General features: G+C 47.6%; 14 non-coding genes across 14 annotated transcripts; all 14 read right to left on the bottom strand.

Moving 5' to 3' along the window:
• Positions 1–1,184: 1,184 nt before the first annotated feature.
• LOC142723115 (U2 spliceosomal RNA) lies at positions 1,185–1,375 on the bottom strand. The gene has a single exon (XR_012875333.1). It is a non-coding gene; the product is annotated as a U2 spliceosomal RNA (small nuclear RNA).
• A 1,300-nt stretch (positions 1,376–2,675) lies between these two features.
• Positions 2,676–2,866, bottom strand: LOC142723249 (U2 spliceosomal RNA). The gene has a single exon (XR_012875466.1). It is a non-coding gene; the product is annotated as a U2 spliceosomal RNA (small nuclear RNA).
• Positions 2,867–4,158: 1,292 nt separating this feature from the next.
• On the bottom strand, positions 4,159–4,349 carry LOC142723289 (U2 spliceosomal RNA). The gene has a single exon (XR_012875501.1). It is a non-coding gene; the product is annotated as a U2 spliceosomal RNA (small nuclear RNA).
• A 1,300-nt stretch (positions 4,350–5,649) lies between these two features.
• LOC142723237 (U2 spliceosomal RNA) lies at positions 5,650–5,840 on the bottom strand. The gene has a single exon (XR_012875454.1). It is a non-coding gene; the product is annotated as a U2 spliceosomal RNA (small nuclear RNA).
• Positions 5,841–7,124: 1,284 nt separating this feature from the next.
• LOC142723277 (U2 spliceosomal RNA) lies at positions 7,125–7,315 on the bottom strand. The gene has a single exon (XR_012875490.1). It is a non-coding gene; the product is annotated as a U2 spliceosomal RNA (small nuclear RNA).
• Positions 7,316–8,611: 1,296 nt separating this feature from the next.
• LOC142723224 (U2 spliceosomal RNA) lies at positions 8,612–8,802 on the bottom strand. The gene has a single exon (XR_012875440.1). It is a non-coding gene; the product is annotated as a U2 spliceosomal RNA (small nuclear RNA).
• Positions 8,803–10,086: 1,284 nt separating this feature from the next.
• Positions 10,087–10,277, bottom strand: LOC142723264 (U2 spliceosomal RNA). The gene has a single exon (XR_012875479.1). It is a non-coding gene; the product is annotated as a U2 spliceosomal RNA (small nuclear RNA).
• A 1,296-nt stretch (positions 10,278–11,573) lies between these two features.
• Positions 11,574–11,764, bottom strand: LOC142723212 (U2 spliceosomal RNA). The gene has a single exon (XR_012875428.1). It is a non-coding gene; the product is annotated as a U2 spliceosomal RNA (small nuclear RNA).
• A 1,300-nt stretch (positions 11,765–13,064) lies between these two features.
• On the bottom strand, positions 13,065–13,255 carry LOC142723231 (U2 spliceosomal RNA). Its single transcript, XR_012875447.1, has one exon. It is a non-coding gene; the product is annotated as a U2 spliceosomal RNA (small nuclear RNA).
• A 1,292-nt stretch (positions 13,256–14,547) lies between these two features.
• Positions 14,548–14,738, bottom strand: LOC142723200 (U2 spliceosomal RNA). Its single transcript, XR_012875416.1, has one exon. It is a non-coding gene; the product is annotated as a U2 spliceosomal RNA (small nuclear RNA).
• A 1,304-nt stretch (positions 14,739–16,042) lies between these two features.
• LOC142723188 (U2 spliceosomal RNA) lies at positions 16,043–16,233 on the bottom strand. The gene has a single exon (XR_012875404.1). It is a non-coding gene; the product is annotated as a U2 spliceosomal RNA (small nuclear RNA).
• A 1,292-nt stretch (positions 16,234–17,525) lies between these two features.
• LOC142723176 (U2 spliceosomal RNA) lies at positions 17,526–17,716 on the bottom strand. The gene has a single exon (XR_012875393.1). It is a non-coding gene; the product is annotated as a U2 spliceosomal RNA (small nuclear RNA).
• Positions 17,717–19,003: 1,287 nt separating this feature from the next.
• On the bottom strand, positions 19,004–19,194 carry LOC142723163 (U2 spliceosomal RNA). Its single transcript, XR_012875381.1, has one exon. It is a non-coding gene; the product is annotated as a U2 spliceosomal RNA (small nuclear RNA).
• A 1,303-nt stretch (positions 19,195–20,497) lies between these two features.
• LOC142723151 (U2 spliceosomal RNA) lies at positions 20,498–20,688 on the bottom strand. Its single transcript, XR_012875369.1, has one exon. It is a non-coding gene; the product is annotated as a U2 spliceosomal RNA (small nuclear RNA).

Raw genomic sequence — 20,688 nt, 5'->3', positions numbered from 1 at the left:
GCTCACACACTCACAGCTACACGGGAGGTGAATAAAGGCCGGAGAGGAAGCCAGACAGGATTTGCTTCTTTTGCTTGCACCACAATGCAGTGCTGAAAGAGGAGGAATCTACATAAAAACGCCTTCCTGGCAACGCCCAAATGCCCTGCTGCCATGCAGATAAACACTGGCAGCGGCAGCAAGTGCATGCCCACAGCCACCCCTTGTTCCTTCACACCTTGTATCAGCTGTAATCCAGTCCAGTCCAGTGCTGCCTGCTGAGCAGCACTGACCAACACTGCCTGGGCCCAGGCTTTTATCTCTGAGGCCCCATTATGATGTCAGAAAGCTGGCTCTGGAATCCTGAGGGCTCCACTATGACACGTGCAAAGTTCCGTCTGAACTTTATATAAGACGGTGAGGCTCAGTCAGTCACTCAGTGTTGCCTGAGAGGGCAACACTGCAACAGCCGGCCGCCAGGCTGTCTTTTTTTTGCACAGCTAGTTGCCTCCAGGAGGCCACAAGAGGGAGACAAGGGACTGCAAAATGGAAAATAGGCATCCACCAACTTTACAGACAACTTCTCCTTGCTCCTACAACCTCCATCCTTGCACAGTTTGTTATTCTTCTAGGTAACATAGTAACAAATCCAAATTGCTGCTCTCTTTGTAGGCAAGCAAGGCTTTGTTGCAACTGCAATTCTTACTTCTTCTTGAAATGTAGGGACGACAGTACATTCCATCACATCCATCTAGTGTACACAGGTAGGTCCATTGTGGCGGGCAGGCGAGCGGGCGGGCTGCTTTATTGGCTGTTTGCTGTTCCCCTACTCCACTCCACTATTTGACTGTTGTGCTGCATCAATCAATCAATCAATCAATCAATCAATCAATCAATCAATCAATCAGTGGCTGGCTCAGGTGCAGCTCTTTAACTTACCTAAAAGGGAGGGCGGAGAGAAGACAAGGAAGGTGAATGAGGTGTTCCAATGTGAAATGCCGGAAACACAGAAACACAGACGACACACAACAAGAGGTGGCAATCTATTCATTAATTGCATTTAATCAATGAGCTCATTATCACTCATGCATTGTCCAACAGGTGTTGAAATAATGGGATTAAAAGGGGAGATCCCTTCAGAAAGACAGAAACAATAGCAAAGACAAAAAACACTTTTGGAATCTGCTTTTAGTCAACACATAAGGAAAGGGTGCACCGGTCCTGGAAATACTGCAATACCAGGTCAATGCGTGGAGTGGACAGAGCAAGCTCTATTTCCATCTCCCTGTTCTAAAAATACATTTAATATATGGTCCCCAGATAGGGGACGTATCAGATATTAAACTGATAAGAACAGATACTACACTTGATCTTAGCCAAAAGGCCGAGAAGCGATAACCCGAACGGGCCGCGCGTTGCCCGAGCCTGCCCGATACTGCTGTTCAGCCCTTGCAGCGATTCAGCCTACTTCTAGGCAATTCCATGGGGCCCTGCAGGCTCACACACTCACAGCTACACGGGAGGTGAATAAAGGCCGGAGAGGAAGCCAGACAGGATTTGCTTCTTTTGCTTGCACCACAATGCAGTGCTGAAAGAGGAGGAATCTACATAAAAACGCCTTCCTGGCAACGCCCAAATGCCCTGCTGCCATACAGATAAACACTGGCAGCGGCAGCAAGTGCATGCCCACAGCCACCCCTTGTTCCTTCACACCTTGTATCAGCTGTAATCCAGTCCAGTCCAGTGCTGCCTGCTGAGCAGCACTGACCAACACTGCCTGGGCCCAGGCTTTTATCTCTGAGGCCCCATTATGATGTCAGAAAGCTGGCTCTGGAATCCTGAGGGCTCCACTATGACACGTGCAAAGTTCCGTCTGAACTTTATATAAGACGGTGAGGCTCAGTCAGTCACTCAGTGTTGCCTGAGAGGGCAACACTGCAACAGCCGGCCGCCAGGCTGTCTTTTTTTTGCACAGCTAGTTGCCTCCAGGAGGCCACAAGAGGGAGACAAGGGACTGCAAAATGGAAAATAGGCATCCACCAACTTTACAGACAACTTCTCCTTGCTCCTACAACCTCCATCCTTGCACAGTTTGTTATTCTTCTAGGTAACATAGTAACAAATCCAAATTGCTGCTCTCTTTGTAGGCAAGCAAGGCTTTGTTGCAACTGCAATTCTTACTTCTTCTTGAAATGTAGGGACGACAGTACATTCCATCACATCCATCTAGTGTACACAGGTAGGTCCATTGTGGCGGGCAGGCGAGCGGGCGGGCTGCTTTATTGGCTGTTTGCTGTTCCCCTACTCCACTCCACTATTTGACTGTTGTGCTGCATCAATCAATCAATCAATCAATCAATCAATCAATCAATCAATCAATCAATCAATCAATCAATCAGTGGCTGGCTCAGGTGCAGCTCTTTAACTTACCTAAAAGGGAGGGCAGAGAGAAGACAAGGAAGGTGAATGAGGTGTTCCAATGTGAAATGCCGGAAACACAGAAACACAGACGACACACAACAAGAGGTGGCAATCTATTCATTAATTGCATTTAATCAATGAGCTCATTATCACTCATGCATTGTCCAACAGGTGTTGAAATAATGGGATTAAAAGGGGAGATCCCTTCAGAAAGACAGAAACAATAGCAAAGACAAAAAACACTTTTGGAATCTGCTTTTAGTCAACACATAAGGAAAGGGTGCACCGGTCCTGGAAATACTGCAATACCAGGTCAATGCGTGGAGTGGACAGAGCAAGCTCTATTTCCATCTCCCTGTTCTAAAAATCCATTTAATATATGGTCCCCAGATAGGGGACGTATCAGATATTAAACTGATAAGAACAGATACTACACTTGATCTTAGCCAAAAGGCCGAGAAGCGATAACCCGAACGGGCCGCGCGTTGCCCGAGCCTGCCCGATACTGCTGTTCAGCCCTTGCAGCGATTCAGCCTACTTCTAGGCAATTCCATGGGGCCCTGCAGGCTCACACACTCACAGCTACACGGGAGGTGAATAAAGGCCGGAGAGGAAGCCAGACAGGATTTGCTTCTTTTGCTTGCACCACAATGCAGTGCTGAAAGAGGAGGAATCTACATAAAAACGCCTTCCTGGCAACGCCCAAATGCCCTGCTGCCATGCAGATAAACACTGGCAGCGGCAGCAAGTGCATGCCCACAGCCACCCCTTGTTCCTTCACACCTTGTATCAGCTGTAATCCAGTCCAGTCCAGTGCTGCCTGCTGAGCAGCACTGACCAACACTGCCTGGGCCCAGGCTTTTATCTCTGAGGCCCCATTATGATGTCAGAAAGCTGGCTCTGGAATCCTGAGGGCTCCACTATGACACGTGCAAAGTTCCGTCTGAACTTTATATAAGACGGTGAGGCTCAGTCAGTCACTCAGTGTTGCCTGAGAGGGCAACACTGCAACAGCCGGCCGCCAGGCTGTCTTTTTTTTGCACAGCTAGTTGCCTCCAGGAGGCCACAAGAGGGAGACAAGGGACTGCAAAATGGAAAATAGGCATCCACCAACTTTACAGACAACTTCTCCTTGCTCCTACAACCTCCATCCTTGCACAGTTTGTTATTCTTCTAGGTAACATAGTAACAAATCCAAATTGCTGCTCTCTTTGTAGGCAAGCAAGGCTTTGTTGCAACTGCAATTCTTACTTCTTCTTGAAATGTAGGGACGACAGTACATTCCATCACATCCATCTAGTGTACACAGGTAGGTCCATTGTGGCGGGCAGGCGAGCGGGCGGGCTGCTTTATTGGCTGTTTGCTGTTCCCCTACTCCACTCCACTATTTGACTGTTGTGCTGCATCAATCAATCAATCAATCAATCAATCAATCAATCAATCAATCAATCAATCAATCAGTGGCTGGCTCAGGTGCAGCTCTTTAACTTACCTAAAAGGGAGGGCGGAGAGAAGACAAGGAAGGTGAATGAGGTGTTCCAATGTGAAATGCCGGAAACACAGAAACACAGACGACACACAACAAGAGGTGGCAATCTATTCATTAATTGCATTTAATCAATGAGCTCATTATCACTCATGCATTGTCCAACAGGTGTTGAAATAATGGGATTAAAAGGGGAGATCCCTTCAGAAAGACAGAAACAATAGCAAAGACAAAAAACACTTTTGGAATCTGCTTTTAGTCAACACATAAGGAAAGGGTGCACCGGTCCTGGAAATACTGCAATACCAGGTCAATGCGTGGAGTGGACAGAGCAAGCTCTATTTCCATCTCCCTGTTCTAAAAATACATTTAATATATGGTCCCCAGATAGGGGACGTATCAGATATTAAACTGATAAGAACAGATACTACACTTGATCTTAGCCAAAAGGCCGAGAAGCGATAACCCGAACGGGCCGCGCGTTGCCCGAGCCTGCCCGATACTGCTGTTCAGCCCTTGCAGCGATTCAGCCTACTTCTAGGCAATTCCATGGGGCCCTGCAGGCTCACACACTCACAGCTACACGGGAGGTGAATAAAGGCCGGAGAGGAAGCCAGACAGGATTTGCTTCTTTTGCTTGCACCACAATGCAGTGCTGAAAGAGGAGGAATCTACATAAAAACGCCTTCCTGGCAACGCCCAAATGCCCTGCTGCCATACAGATAAACACTGGCAGCGGCAGCAAGTGCATGCCCACAGCCACCCCTTGTTCCTTCACACCTTGTATCAGCTGTAATCCAGTCCAGTCCAGTGCTGCCTGCTGAGCAGCACTGACCAACACTGCCTGGGCCCAGGCTTTTATCTCTGAGGCCCCATTATGATGTCAGAAAGCTGGCTCTGGAATCCTGAGGGCTCCACTATGACACGTGCAAAGTTCCGTCTGAACTTTATATAAGACGGTGAGGCTCAGTCAGTCACTCAGTGTTGCCTGAGAGGGCAACACTGCAACAGCCGGCCGCCAGGCTGTCTTTTTTTTGCACAGCTAGTTGCCTCCAGGAGGCCACAAGAGGGAGACAAGGGACTGCAAAATGGAAAATAGGCATCCACCAACTTTACAGACAACTTCTCCTTGCTCCTACAACCTCCATCCTTGCACAGTTTGTTATTCTTCTAGGTAACATAGTAACAAATCCAAATTGCTGCTCTCTTTGTAGGCAAGCAAGGCTTTGTTGCAACTGCAATTCTTACTTCTTCTTGAAATGTAGGGACGACAGTACATTCCATCACATCCATCTAGTGTACACAGGTAGGTCCATTGTGGCGGGCAGGCGAGCGGGCGGGCTGCTTTATTGGCTGTTTGCTGTTCCCCTACTCCACTCCACTATTTGACTGTTGTGCTGCATCAATCAATCAATCAATCAATCAATCAATCAATCAATCAATCAATCAATCAATCAATCAATCAGTGGCTGGCTCAGGTGCAGCTCTTTAACTTACCTAAAAGGGAGGGCAGAGAGAAGACAAGGAAGGTGAATGAGGTGTTCCAATGTGAAATGCCGGAAACACAGAAACACAGACGACACACAACAAGAGGTGGCAATCTATTCATTAATTGCATTTAATCAATGAGCTCATTATCACTCATGCATTGTCCAACAGGTGTTGAAATAATGGGATTAAAAGGGGAGATCCCTTCAGAAAGACAGAAACAATAGCAAAGACAAAAAACACTTTTGGAATCTGCTTTTAGTCAACACATAAGGAAAGGGTGCACCGGTCCTGGAAATACTGCAATACCAGGTCAATGCGTGGAGTGGACAGAGCAAGCTCTATTTCCATCTCCCTGTTCTAAAAATCCATTTAATATATGGTCCCCAGATAGGGGACGTATCAGATATTAAACTGATAAGAACAGATACTACACTTGATCTTAGCCAAAAGGCCGAGAAGCGATAACCCGAACGGGCCGCGCGTTGCCCGAGCCTGCCCGATACTGCTGTTCAGCCCTTGCAGCGATTCAGCCTACTTCTAGGCAATTCCATGGGGCCCTGCAGGCTCACACACTCACAGCTACACGGGAGGTGAATAAAGGCCGGAGAGGAAGCCAGACAGGATTTGCTTCTTTTGCTTGCACCACAATGCAGTGCTGAAAGAGGAGGAATCTACATAAAAACGCCTTCCTGGCAACGCCCAAATGCCCTGCTGCCATGCAGATAAACACTGGCAGCGGCAGCAAGTGCATGCCCACAGCCACCCCTTGTTCCTTCACACCTTGTATCAGCTGTAATCCAGTCCAGTCCAGTGCTGCCTGCTGAGCAGCACTGACCAACACTGCCTGGGCCCAGGCTTTTATCTCTGAGGCCCCATTATGATGTCAGAAAGCTGGCTCTGGAATCCTGAGGGCTCCACTATGACACGTGCAAAGTTCCGTCTGAACTTTATATAAGACGGTGAGGCTCAGTCAGTCACTCAGTGTTGCCTGAGAGGGCAACACTGCAACAGCCGGCCGCCAGGCTGTCTTTTTTTTGCACAGCTAGTTGCCTCCAGGAGGCCACAAGAGGGAGACAAGGGACTGCAAAATGGAAAATAGGCATCCACCAACTTTACAGACAACTTCTCCTTGCTCCTACAACCTCCATCCTTGCACAGTTTGTTATTCTTCTAGGTAACATAGTAACAAATCCAAATTGCTGCTCTCTTTGTAGGCAAGCAAGGCTTTGTTGCAACTGCAATTCTTACTTCTTCTTGAAATGTAGGGACGACAGTACATTCCATCACATCCATCTAGTGTACACAGGTAGGTCCATTGTGGCGGGCAGGCGAGCGGGCGGGCTGCTTTATTGGCTGTTTGCTGTTCCCCTACTCCACTCCACTATTTGACTGTTGTGCTGCATCAATCAATCAATCAATCAATCAATCAATCAATCAATCAATCAATCAGTGGCTGGCTCAGGTGCAGCTCTTTAACTTACCTAAAAGGGAGGGCGGAGAGAAGACAAGGAAGGTGAATGAGGTGTTCCAATGTGAAATGCCGGAAACACAGAAACACAGACGACACACAACAAGAGGTGGCAATCTATTCATTAATTGCATTTAATCAATGAGCTCATTATCACTCATGCATTGTCCAACAGGTGTTGAAATAATGGGATTAAAAGGGGAGATCCCTTCAGAAAGACAGAAACAATAGCAAAGACAAAAAACACTTTTGGAATCTGCTTTTAGTCAACACATAAGGAAAGGGTGCACCGGTCCTGGAAATACTGCAATACCAGGTCAATGCGTGGAGTGGACAGAGCAAGCTCTATTTCCATCTCCCTGTTCTAAAAATACATTTAATATATGGTCCCCAGATAGGGGACGTATCAGATATTAAACTGATAAGAACAGATACTACACTTGATCTTAGCCAAAAGGCCGAGAAGCGATAACCCGAACGGGCCGCGCGTTGCCCGAGCCTGCCCGATACTGCTGTTCAGCCCTTGCAGCGATTCAGCCTACTTCTAGGCAATTCCATGGGGCCCTGCAGGCTCACACACTCACAGCTACACGGGAGGTGAATAAAGGCCGGAGAGGAAGCCAGACAGGATTTGCTTCTTTTGCTTGCACCACAATGCAGTGCTGAAAGAGGAGGAATCTACATAAAAACGCCTTCCTGGCAACGCCCAAATGCCCTGCTGCCATACAGATAAACACTGGCAGCGGCAGCAAGTGCATGCCCACAGCCACCCCTTGTTCCTTCACACCTTGTATCAGCTGTAATCCAGTCCAGTCCAGTGCTGCCTGCTGAGCAGCACTGACCAACACTGCCTGGGCCCAGGCTTTTATCTCTGAGGCCCCATTATGATGTCAGAAAGCTGGCTCTGGAATCCTGAGGGCTCCACTATGACACGTGCAAAGTTCCGTCTGAACTTTATATAAGACGGTGAGGCTCAGTCAGTCACTCAGTGTTGCCTGAGAGGGCAACACTGCAACAGCCGGCCGCCAGGCTGTCTTTTTTTTGCACAGCTAGTTGCCTCCAGGAGGCCACAAGAGGGAGACAAGGGACTGCAAAATGGAAAATAGGCATCCACCAACTTTACAGACAACTTCTCCTTGCTCCTACAACCTCCATCCTTGCACAGTTTGTTATTCTTCTAGGTAACATAGTAACAAATCCAAATTGCTGCTCTCTTTGTAGGCAAGCAAGGCTTTGTTGCAACTGCAATTCTTACTTCTTCTTGAAATGTAGGGACGACAGTACATTCCATCACATCCATCTAGTGTACACAGGTAGGTCCATTGTGGCGGGCAGGCGAGCGGGCGGGCTGCTTTATTGGCTGTTTGCTGTTCCCCTACTCCACTCCACTATTTGACTGTTGTGCTGCATCAATCAATCAATCAATCAATCAATCAATCAATCAATCAATCAATCAATTAATCAATCAGTGGCTGGCTCAGGTGCAGCTCTTTAACTTACCTAAAAGGGAGGGCAGAGAGAAGACAAGGAAGGTGAATGAGGTGTTCCAATGTGAAATGCCGGAAACACAGAAACACAGACGACACACAACAAGAGGTGGCAATCTATTCATTAATTGCATTTAATCAATGAGCTCATTATCACTCATGCATTGTCCAACAGGTGTTGAAATAATGGGATTAAAAGGGGAGATCCCTTCAGAAAGACAGAAACAATAGCAAAGACAAAAAACACTTTTGGAATCTGCTTTTAGTCAACACATAAGGAAAGGGTGCACCGGTCCTGGAAATACTGCAATACCAGGTCAATGCGTGGAGTGGACAGAGCAAGCTCTATTTCCATCTCCCTGTTCTAAAAATCCATTTAATATATGGTCCCCAGATAGGGGACGTATCAGATATTAAACTGATAAGAACAGATACTACACTTGATCTTAGCCAAAAGGCCGAGAAGCGATAACCCGAACGGGCCGCGCGTTGCCCGAGCCTGCCCGATACTGCTGTTCAGCCCTTGCAGCGATTCAGCCTACTTCTAGGCAATTCCATGGGGCCCTGCAGGCTCACACACTCACAGCTACACGGGAGGTGAATAAAGGCCGGAGAGGAAGCCAGACAGGATTTGCTTCTTTTGCTTGCACCACAATGCAGTGCTGAAAGAGGAGGAATCTACATAAAAACGCCTTCCTGGCAACGCCCAAATGCCCTGCTGCCATGCAGATAAACACTGGCAGCGGCAGCAAGTGCATGCCCACAGCCACCCCTTGTTCCTTCACACCTTGTATCAGCTGTAATCCAGTCCAGTCCAGTGCTGCCTGCTGAGCAGCACTGACCAACACTGCCTGGGCCCAGGCTTTTATCTCTGAGGCCCCATTATGATGTCAGAAAGCTGGCTCTGGAATCCTGAGGGCTCCACTATGACACGTGCAAAGTTCCGTCTGAACTTTATATAAGACGGTGAGGCTCAGTCAGTCACTCAGTGTTGCCTGAGAGGGCAACACTGCAACAGCCGGCCGCCAGGCTGTCTTTTTTTTGCACAGCTAGTTGCCTCCAGGAGGCCACAAGAGGGAGACAAGGGACTGCAAAATGGAAAATAGGCATCCACCAACTTTACAGACAACTTCTCCTTGCTCCTACAACCTCCATCCTTGCACAGTTTGTTATTCTTCTAGGTAACATAGTAACAAATCCAAATTGCTGCTCTCTTTGTAGGCAAGCAAGGCTTTGTTGCAACTGCAATTCTTACTTCTTCTTGAAATGTAGGGACGACAGTACATTCCATCACATCCATCTAGTGTACACAGGTAGGTCCATTGTGGCGGGCAGGCGAGCGGGCGGGCTGCTTTATTGGCTGTTTGCTGTTCCCCTACTCCACTCCACTATTTGACTGTTGTGCTGCATCAATCAATCAATCAATCAATCAATCAATCAATCAATCAATCAATCAGTGGCTGGCTCAGGTGCAGCTCTTTAACTTACCTAAAAGGGAGGGCGGAGAGAAGACAAGGAAGGTGAATGAGGTGTTCCAATGTGAAATGCCGGAAACACAGAAACACAGACGACACACAACAAGAGGTGGCAATCTATTCATTAATTGCATTTAATCAATGAGCTCATTATCACTCATGCATTGTCCAACAGGTGTTGAAATAATGGGATTAAAAGGGGAGATCCCTTCAGAAAGACAGAAACAATAGCAAAGACAAAAAACACTTTTGGAATCTGCTTTTAGTCAACACATAAGGAAAGGGTGCACCGGTCCTGGAAATACTGCAATACCAGGTCAATGCGTGGAGTGGACAGAGCAAGCTCTATTTCCATCTCCCTGTTCTAAAAATACATTTAATATATGGTCCCCAGATAGGGGACGTATCAGATATTAAACTGATAAGAACAGATACTACACTTGATCTTAGCCAAAAGGCCGAGAAGCGATAACCCGAACGGGCCGCGCGTTGCCCGAGCCTGCCCGATACTGCTGTTCAGCCCTTGCAGCGATTCAGCCTACTTCTAGGCAATTCCATGGGGCCCTGCAGGCTCACACACTCACAGCTACACGGGAGGTGAATAAAGGCCGGAGAGGAAGCCAGACAGGATTTGCTTCTTTTGCTTGCACCACAATGCAGTGCTGAAAGAGGAGGAATCTACATAAAAACGCCTTCCTGGCAACGCCCAAATGCCCTGCTGCCATACAGATAAACACTGGCAGCGGCAGCAAGTGCATGCCCACAGCCACCCCTTGTTCCTTCACACCTTGTATCAGCTGTAATCCAGTCCAGTCCAGTGCTGCCTGCTGAGCAGCACTGACCAACACTGCCTGGGCCCAGGCTTTTATCTCTGAGGCCCCATTATGATGTCAGAAAGCTGGCTCTGGAATCCTGAGGGCTCCACTATGACACGTGCAAAGTTCCGTCTGAACTTTATATAAGACGGTGAGGCTCAGTCAGTCACTCAGTGTTGCCTGAGAGGGCAACACTGCAACAGCCGGCCGCCAGGCTGTCTTTTTTTTGCACAGCTAGTTGCCTCCAGGAGGCCACAAGAGGGAGACAAGGGACTGCAAAATGGAAAATAGGCATCCACCAACTTTACAGACAACTTCTCCTTGCTCCTACAACCTCCATCCTTGCACAGTTTGTTATTCTTCTAGGTAACATAGTAACAAATCCAAATTGCTGCTCTCTTTGTAGGCAAGCAAGGCTTTGTTGCAACTGCAATTCTTACTTCTTCTTGAAATGTAGGGACGACAGTACATTCCATCACATCCATCTAGTGTACACAGGTAGGTCCATTGTGGCGGGCAGGCGAGCGGGCGGGCTGCTTTATTGGCTGTTTGCTGTTCCCCTACTCCACTCCACTATTTGACTGTTGTGCTGCATCAATCAATCAATCAATCAATCAATCAATCAATCAATCAATCAATCAATCAATCAATCAGTGGCTGGCTCAGGTGCAGCTCTTTAACTTACCTAAAAGGGAGGGCAGAGAGAAGACAAGGAAGGTGAATGAGGTGTTCCAATGTGAAATGCCGGAAACACAGAAACACAGACGACACACAACAAGAGGTGGCAATCTATTCATTAATTGCATTTAATCAATGAGCTCATTATCACTCATGCATTGTCCAACAGGTGTTGAAATAATGGGATTAAAAGGGGAGATCCCTTCAGAAAGACAGAAACAATAGCAAAGACAAAAAACACTTTTGGAATCTGCTTTTAGTCAACACATAAGGAAAGGGTGCACCGGTCCTGGAAATACTGCAATACCAGGTCAATGCGTGGAGTGGACAGAGCAAGCTCTATTTCCATCTCCCTGTTCTAAAAATCCATTTAATATATGGTCCCCAGATAGGGGACGTATCAGATATTAAACTGATAAGAACAGATACTACACTTGATCTTAGCCAAAAGGCCGAGAAGCGATAACCCGAACGGGCCGCGCGTTGCCCGAGCCTGCCCGATACTGCTGTTCAGCCCTTGCAGCGATTCAGCCTACTTCTAGGCAATTCCATGGGGCCCTGCAGGCTCACACACTCACAGCTACACGGGAGGTGAATAAAGGCCGGAGAGGAAGCCAGACAGGATTTGCTTCTTTTGCTTGCACCACAATGCAGTGCTGAAAGAGGAGGAATCTACATAAAAACGCCTTCCTGGCAACGCCCAAATGCCCTGCTGCCATGCAGATAAACACTGGCAGCGGCAGCAAGTGCATGCCCACAGCCACCCCTTGTTCCTTCACACCTTGTATCAGCTGTAATCCAGTCCAGTCCAGTGCTGCCTGCTGAGCAGCACTGACCAACACTGCCTGGGCCCAGGCTTTTATCTCTGAGGCCCCATTATGATGTCAGAAAGCTGGCTCTGGAATCCTGAGGGCTCCACTATGACACGTGCAAAGTTCCGTCTGAACTTTATATAAGACGGTGAGGCTCAGTCAGTCACTCAGTGTTGCCTGAGAGGGCAACACTGCAACAGCCGGCCGCCAGGCTGTCTTTTTTTTGCACAGCTAGTTGCCTCCAGGAGGCCACAAGAGGGAGACAAGGGACTGCAAAATGGAAAATAGGCATCCACCAACTTTACAGACAACTTCTCCTTGCTCCTACAACCTCCATCCTTGCACAGTTTGTTATTCTTCTAGGTAACATAGTAACAAATCCAAATTGCTGCTCTCTTTGTAGGCAAGCAAGGCTTTGTTGCAACTGCAATTCTTACTTCTTCTTGAAATGTAGGGACGACAGTACATTCCATCACATCCATCTAGTGTACACAGGTAGGTCCATTGTGGCGGGCAGGCGAGCGGGCGGGCTGCTTTATTGGCTGTTTGCTGTTCCCCTACTCCACTCCACTATTTGACTGTTGTGCTGCATCAATCAATCAATCAATCAATCAATCAATCAATCAATCAATCAATCAATCAATCAATCAATCAGTGGCTGGCTCAGGTGCAGCTCTTTAACTTACCTAAAAGGGAGGGCGGAGAGAAGACAAGGAAGGTGAATGAGGTGTTCCAATGTGAAATGCCGGAAACACAGAAACACAGACGACACACAACAAGAGGTGGCAATCTATTCATTAATTGCATTTAATCAATGAGCTCATTATCACTCATGCATTGTCCAACAGGTGTTGAAATAATGGGATTAAAAGGGGAGATCCCTTCAGAAAGACAGAAACAATAGCAAAGACAAAAAACACTTTTGGAATCTGCTTTTAGTCAACACATAAGGAAAGGGTGCACCGGTCCTGGAAATACTGCAATACCAGGTCAATGCGTGGAGTGGACAGAGCAAGCTCTATTTCCATCTCCCTGTTCTAAAAATACATTTAATATATGGTCCCCAGATAGGGGACGTATCAGATATTAAACTGATAAGAACAGATACTACACTTGATCTTAGCCAAAAGGCCGAGAAGCGATAACCCGAACGGGCCGCGCGTTGCCCGAGCCTGCCCGATACTGCTGTTCAGCCCTTGCAGCGATTCAGCCTACTTCTAGGCAATTCCATGGGGCCCTGCAGGCTCACACACTCACAGCTACACGGGAGGTGAATAAAGGCCGGAGAGGAAGCCAGACAGGATTTGCTTCTTTTGCTTGCACCACAATGCAGTGCTGAAAGAGGAGGAATCTACATAAAAACGCCTTCCTGGCAACGCCCAAATGCCCTGCTGCCATACAGATAAACACTGGCAGCGGCAGCAAGTGCATGCCCACAGCCACCCCTTGTTCCTTCACACCTTGTATCAGCTGTAATCCAGTCCAGTCCAGTGCTGCCTGCTGAGCAGCACTGACCAACACTGCCTGGGCCCAGGCTTTTATCTCTGAGGCCCCATTATGATGTCAGAAAGCTGGCTCTGGAATCCTGAGGGCTCCACTATGACACGTGCAAAGTTCCGTCTGAACTTTATATAAGACGGTGAGGCTCAGTCAGTCACTCAGTGTTGCCTGAGAGGGCAACACTGCAACAGCCGGCCGCCAGGCTGTCTTTTTTTTGCACAGCTAGTTGCCTCCAGGAGGCCACAAGAGGGAGACAAGGGACTGCAAAATGGAAAATAGGCATCCACCAACTTTACAGACAACTTCTCCTTGCTCCTACAACCTCCATCCTTGCACAGTTTGTTATTCTTCTAGGTAACATAGTAACAAATCCAAATTGCTGCTCTCTTTGTAGGCAAGCAAGGCTTTGTTGCAACTGCAATTCTTACTTCTTCTTGAAATGTAGGGACGACAGTACATTCCATCACATCCATCTAGTGTACACAGGTAGGTCCATTGTGGCGGGCAGGCGAGCGGGCGGGCTGCTTTATTGGCTGTTTGCTGTTCCCCTACTCCACTCCACTATTTGACTGTTGTGCTGCATCAATCAATCAATCAATCAATCAATCAATCAATCAATCAATCAATCAATCAATCAGTGGCTGGCTCAGGTGCAGCTCTTTAACTTACCTAAAAGGGAGGGCAGAGAGAAGACAAGGAAGGTGAATGAGGTGTTCCAATGTGAAATGCCGGAAACACAGAAACACAGACGACACACAACAAGAGGTGGCAATCTATTCATTAATTGCATTTAATCAATGAGCTCATTATCACTCATGCATTGTCCAACAGGTGTTGAAATAATGGGATTAAAAGGGGAGATCCCTTCAGAAAGACAGAAACAATAGCAAAGACAAAAAACACTTTTGGAATCTGCTTTTAGTCAACACATAAGGAAAGGGTGCACCGGTCCTGGAAATACTGCAATACCAGGTCAATGCGTGGAGTGGACAGAGCAAGCTCTATTTCCATCTCCCTGTTCTAAAAATCCATTTAATATATGGTCCCCAGATAGGGGACGTATCAGATATTAAACTGATAAGAACAGATACTACACTTGATCTTAGCCAAAAGGCCGAGAAGCGATAACCCGAACGGGCCGCGCGTTGCCCGAGCCTGCCCGATACTGCTGTTCAGCCCTTGCAGCGATTCAGCCTACTTCTAGGCAATTCCATGGGGCCCTGCAGGCTCACACACTCACAGCTACACGGGAGGTGAATAAAGGCCGGAGAGGAAGCCAGACAGGATTTGCTTCTTTTGCTTGCACCACAATGCAGTGCTGAAAGAGGAGGAATCTACATAAAAACGCCTTCCTGGCAACGCCCAAATGCCCTGCTGCCATGCAGATAAACACTGGCAGCGGCAGCAAGTGCATGCCCACAGCCACCCCTTGTTCCTTCACACCTTGTATCAGCTGTAATCCAGTCCAGTCCAGTGCTGCCTGCTGAGCAGCACTGACCAACACTGCCTGGGCCCAGGCTTTTATCTCTGAGGCCCCATTATGATGTCAGAAAGCTGGCTCTGGAATCCTGAGGGCTCCACTATGACACGTGCAAAGTTCCGTCTGAACTTTATATAAGACGGTGAGGCTCAGTCAGTCACTCAGTGTTGCCTGAGAGGGCAACACTGCAACAGCCGGCCGCCAGGCTGTCTTTTTTTTGCACAGCTAGTTGCCTCCAGGAGGCCACAAGAGGGAGACAAGGGACTGCAAAATGGAAAATAGGCATCCACCAACTTTACAGACAACTTCTCCTTGCTCCTACAACCTCCATCCTTGCACAGTTTGTTATTCTTCTAGGTAACATAGTAACAAATCCAAATTGCTGCTCTCTTTGTAGGCAAGCAAGGCTTTGTTGCAACTGCAATTCTTACTTCTTCTTGAAATGTAGGGACGACAGTACATTCCATCACATCCATCTAGTGTACACAGGTAGGTCCATTGTGGCGGGCAGGCGAGCGGGCGGGCTGCTTTATTGGCTGTTTGCTGTTCCCCTACTCCACTCCACTATTTGACTGTTGTGCTGCATCAATCAATCAATCAATCAATCAATCAATCAATCAATCAATCAATCAATCAATCAATCAATCAATCAGTGGCTGGCTCAGGTGCAGCTCTTTAACTTACCTAAAAGGGAGGGCGGAGAGAAGACAAGGAAGGTGAATGAGGTGTTCCAATGTGAAATGCCGGAAACACAGAAACACAGACGACACACAACAAGAGGTGGCAATCTATTCATTAATTGCATTTAATCAATGAGCTCATTATCACTCATGCATTGTCCAACAGGTGTTGAAATAATGGGATTAAAAGGGGAGATCCCTTCAGAAAGACAGAAACAATAGCAAAGACAAAAAACACTTTTGGAATCTGCTTTTAGTCAACACATAAGGAAAGGGTGCACCGGTCCTGGAAATACTGCAATACCAGGTCAATGCGTGGAGTGGACAGAGCAAGCTCTATTTCCATCTCCCTGTTCTAAAAATCCATTTAATATATGGTCCCCAGATAGGGGACGTATCAGATATTAAACTGATAAGAACAGATACTACACTTGATCTTAGCCAAAAGGCCGAGAAGCGATAACCCGAACGGGCCGCGCGTTGCCCGAGCCTGCCCGATACTGCTGTTCAGCCCTTGCAGCGATTCAGCCTACTTCTAGGCAATTCCATGGGGCCCTGCAGGCTCACACACTCACAGCTACACGGGAGGTGAATAAAGGCCGGAGAGGAAGCCAGACAGGATTTGCTTCTTTTGCTTGCACCACAATGCAGTGCTGAAAGAGGAGGAATCTACATAAAAACGCCTTCCTGGCAACGCCCAAATGCCCTGCTGCCATGCAGATAAACACTGGCAGCGGCAGCAAGTGCATGCCCACAGCCACCCCTTGTTCCTTCACACCTTGTATCAGCTGTAATCCAGTCCAGTCCAGTGCTGCCTGCTGAGCAGCACTGACCAACACTGCCTGGGCCCAGGCTTTTATCTCTGAGGCCCCATTATGATGTCAGAAAGCTGGCTCTGGAATCCTGAGGGCTCCACTATGACACGTGCAAAGTTCCGTCTGAACTTTATATAAGACGGTGAGGCTCAGTCAGTCACTCAGTGTTGCCTGAGAGGGCAACACTGCAACAGCCGGCCGCCAGGCTGTCTTTTTTTTGCACAGCTAGTTGCCTCCAGGAGGCCACAAGAGGGAGACAAGGGACTGCAAAATGGAAAATAGGCATCCACCAACTTTACAGACAACTTCTCCTTGCTCCTACAACCTCCATCCTTGCACAGTTTGTTATTCTTCTAGGTAACATAGTAACAAATCCAAATTGCTGCTCTCTTTGTAGGCAAGCAAGGCTTTGTTGCAACTGCAATTCTTACTTCTTCTTGAAATGTAGGGACGACAGTACATTCCATCACATCCATCTAGTGTACACAGGTAGGTCCATTGTGGCGGGCAGGCGAGCGGGCGGGCTGCTTTATTGGCTGTTTGCTGTTCCCCTACTCCACTCCACTATTTGACTGTTGTGCTGCATCAATCAATCAATCAATCAATCAATCAATCAATCAATCAATCAATCAATCAATCAGTGGCTGGCTCAGGTGCAGCTCTTTAACTTACCTAAAAGGGAGGGCGGAGAGAAGACAAGGAAGGTGAATGAGGTGTTCCAATGTGAAATGCCGGAAACACAGAAACACAGACGACACACAACAAGAGGTGGCAATCTATTCATTAATTGCATTTAATCAATGAGCTCATTATCACTCATGCATTGTCCAACAGGTGTTGAAATAATGGGATTAAAAGGGGAGATCCCTTCAGAAAGACAGAAACAATAGCAAAGACAAAAAACACTTTTGGAATCTGCTTTTAGTCAACACATAAGGAAAGGGTGCACCGGTCCTGGAAATACTGCAATACCAGGTCAATGCGTGGAGTGGACAGAGCAAGCTCTATTTCCATCTCCCTGTTCTAAAAATCCATTTAATATATGGTCCCCAGATAGGGGACGTATCAGATATTAAACTGATAAGAACAGATACTACACTTGATCTTAGCCAAAAGGCCGAGAAGCGATAACCCGAACGGGCCGCGCGTTGCCCGAGCCTGCCCGATACTGCTGTTCAGCCCTTGCAGCGATTCAGCCTACTTCTAGGCAATTCCATGGGGCCCTGCAGGCTCACACACTCACAGCTACACGGGAGGTGAATAAAGGCCGGAGAGGAAGCCAGACAGGATTTGCTTCTTTTGCTTGCACCACAATGCAGTGCTGAAAGAGGAGGAATCTACATAAAAACGCCTTCCTGGCAACGCCCAAATGCCCTGCTGCCATGCAGATAAACACTGGCAGCGGCAGCAAGTGCATGCCCACAGCCACCCCTTGTTCCTTCACACCTTGTATCAGCTGTAATCCAGTCCAGTCCAGTGCTGCCTGCTGAGCAGCACTGACCAACACTGCCTGGGCCCAGGCTTTTATCTCTGAGGCCCCATTATGATGTCAGAAAGCTGGCTCTGGAATCCTGAGGGCTCCACTATGACACGTGCAAAGTTCCGTCTGAACTTTATATAAGACGGTGAGGCTCAGTCAGTCACTCAGTGTTGCCTGAGAGGGCAACACTGCAACAGCCGGCCGCCAGGCTGTCTTTTTTTTGCACAGCTAGTTGCCTCCAGGAGGCCACAAGAGGGAGACAAGGGACTGCAAAATGGAAAATAGGCATCCACCAACTTTACAGACAACTTCTCCTTGCTCCTACAACCTCCATCCTTGCACAGTTTGTTATTCTTCTAGGTAACATAGTAACAAATCCAAATTGCTGCTCTCTTTGTAGGCAAGCAAGGCTTTGTTGCAACTGCAATTCTTACTTCTTCTTGAAATGTAGGGACGACAGTACATTCCATCACATCCATCTAGTGTACACAGGTAGGTCCATTGTGGCGGGCAGGCGAGCGGGCGGGCTGCTTTATTGGCTGTTTGCTGTTCCCTACTCCACTCCACTATTTGACTGTTGTGCTGCATCAATCAATCAATCAATCAATCAATCAATCAATCAATCAATCAATCAATCAGTGGCTGGCTCAGGTGCAGCTCTTTAACTTACCTAAAAGGGAGGGCGGAGAGAAGACAAGGAAGGTGAATGAGGTGTTCCAATGTGAAATGCCGGAAACACAGAAACACAGACGACACACAACAAGAGGTGGCAATCTATTCATTAATTGCATTTAATCAATGAGCTCATTATCACTCATGCATTGTCCAACAGGTGTTGAAATAATGGGATTAAAAGGGGAGATCCCTTCAGAAAGACAGAAACAATAGCAAAGACAAAAAACACTTTTGGAATCTGCTTTTAGTCAACACATAAGGAAAGGGTGCACCGGTCCTGGAAATACTGCAATACCAGGTCAATGCGTGGAGTGGACAGAGCAAGCTCTATTTCCATCTCCCTGTTCTAAAAATCCATTTAATATATGGTCCCCAGATAGGGGACGTATCAGATATTAAACTGATAAGAACAGATACTACACTTGATCTTAGCCAAAAGGCCGAGAAGCGATAACCCGAACGGGCCGCGCGTTGCCCGAGCCTGCCCGATACTGCTGTTCAGCCCTTGCAGCGATTCAGCCTACTTCTAGGCAATTCCATGGGGCCCTGCAGGCTCACACACTCACAGCTACACGGGAGGTGAATAAAGGCCGGAGAGGAAGCCAGACAGGATTTGCTTCTTTTGCTTGCACCACAATGCAGTGCTGAAAGAGGAGGAATCTACATAAAAACGCCTTCCTGGCAACGCCCAAATGCCCTGCTGCCATGCAGATAAACACTGGCAGCGGCAGCAAGTGCATGCCCACAGCCACCCCTTGTTCCTTCACACCTTGTATCAGCTGTAATCCAGTCCAGTCCAGTGCTGCCTGCTGAGCAGCACTGACCAACACTGCCTGGGCCCAGGCTTTTATCTCTGAGGCCCCATTACGATGTCAGAAAGCTGGCTCTGGAATCCTGAGGGCTCCACTATGACACGTGCAAAGTTCCGTCTGAACTTTATATAAGACGGTGAGGCTCAGTCAGTCACTCAGTGTTGCCTGAGAGGGCAACACTGCAACAGCCGGCCGCCAGGCTGTCTTTTTTTTGCACAGCTAGTTGCCTCCAGGAGGCCACAAGAGGGAGACAAGGGACTGCAAAATGGAAAATAGGCATCCACCAACTTTACAGACAACTTCTCCTTGCTCCTACAACCTCCATCCTTGCACAGTTTGTTATTCTTCTAGGTAACATAGTAACAAATCCAAATTGCTGCTCTCTTTGTAGGCAAGCAAGGCTTTGTTGCAACTGCAATTCTTACTTCTTCTTGAAATGTAGGGACGACAGTACATTCCATCACATCCATCTAGTGTACACAGGTAGGTCCATTGTGGCGGGCAGGCGAGCGGGCGGGCTGCTTTATTGGCTGTTTGCTGTTCCCTACTCCACTCCACTATTTGACTGTTGTGCTGCATCAATCAATCAATCAATCAATCAATCAATCAATCAATCAATCAATCAATCAATCAATCAATCAATCAGTGGCTGGCTCAGGTGCAGCTCTTTAACTTACCTAAAAGGGAGGGCGGAGAGAAGACAAGGAAGGTGAATGAGGTGTTCCAATGTGAAATGCCGGAAACACAGAAACACAGACGACACACAACAAGAGGTGGCAATCTATTCATTAATTGCATTTAATCAATGAGCTCATTATCACTCATGCATTGTCCAACAGGTGTTGAAATAATGGGATTAAAAGGGGAGATCCCTTCAGAAAGACAGAAACAATAGCAAAGACAAAAAACACTTTTGGAATCTGCTTTTAGTCAACACATAAGGAAAGGGTGCACCGGTCCTGGAAATACTGCAATACCAGGTCAATGCGTGGAGTGGACAGAGCAAGCTCTATTTCCATCTCCCTGTTCTAAAAATCCATTTAATATATGGTCCCCAGATAGGGGACGTATCAGATATTAAACTGATAAGAACAGATACTACACTTGATCTTAGCCAAAAGGCCGAGAAGCGAT

This window comes from Rhinoderma darwinii, unplaced genomic scaffold (assembly GCF_050947455.1).
Source record: "Rhinoderma darwinii isolate aRhiDar2 unplaced genomic scaffold, aRhiDar2.hap1 Scaffold_548, whole genome shotgun sequence".
Lineage (NCBI taxonomy): Eukaryota > Metazoa > Chordata > Amphibia > Anura > Rhinodermatidae > Rhinoderma > Rhinoderma darwinii.
Note: the sequence above shows the minus strand (reverse complement) of the source record. Positions and strands in the feature narration are given on the sequence as shown.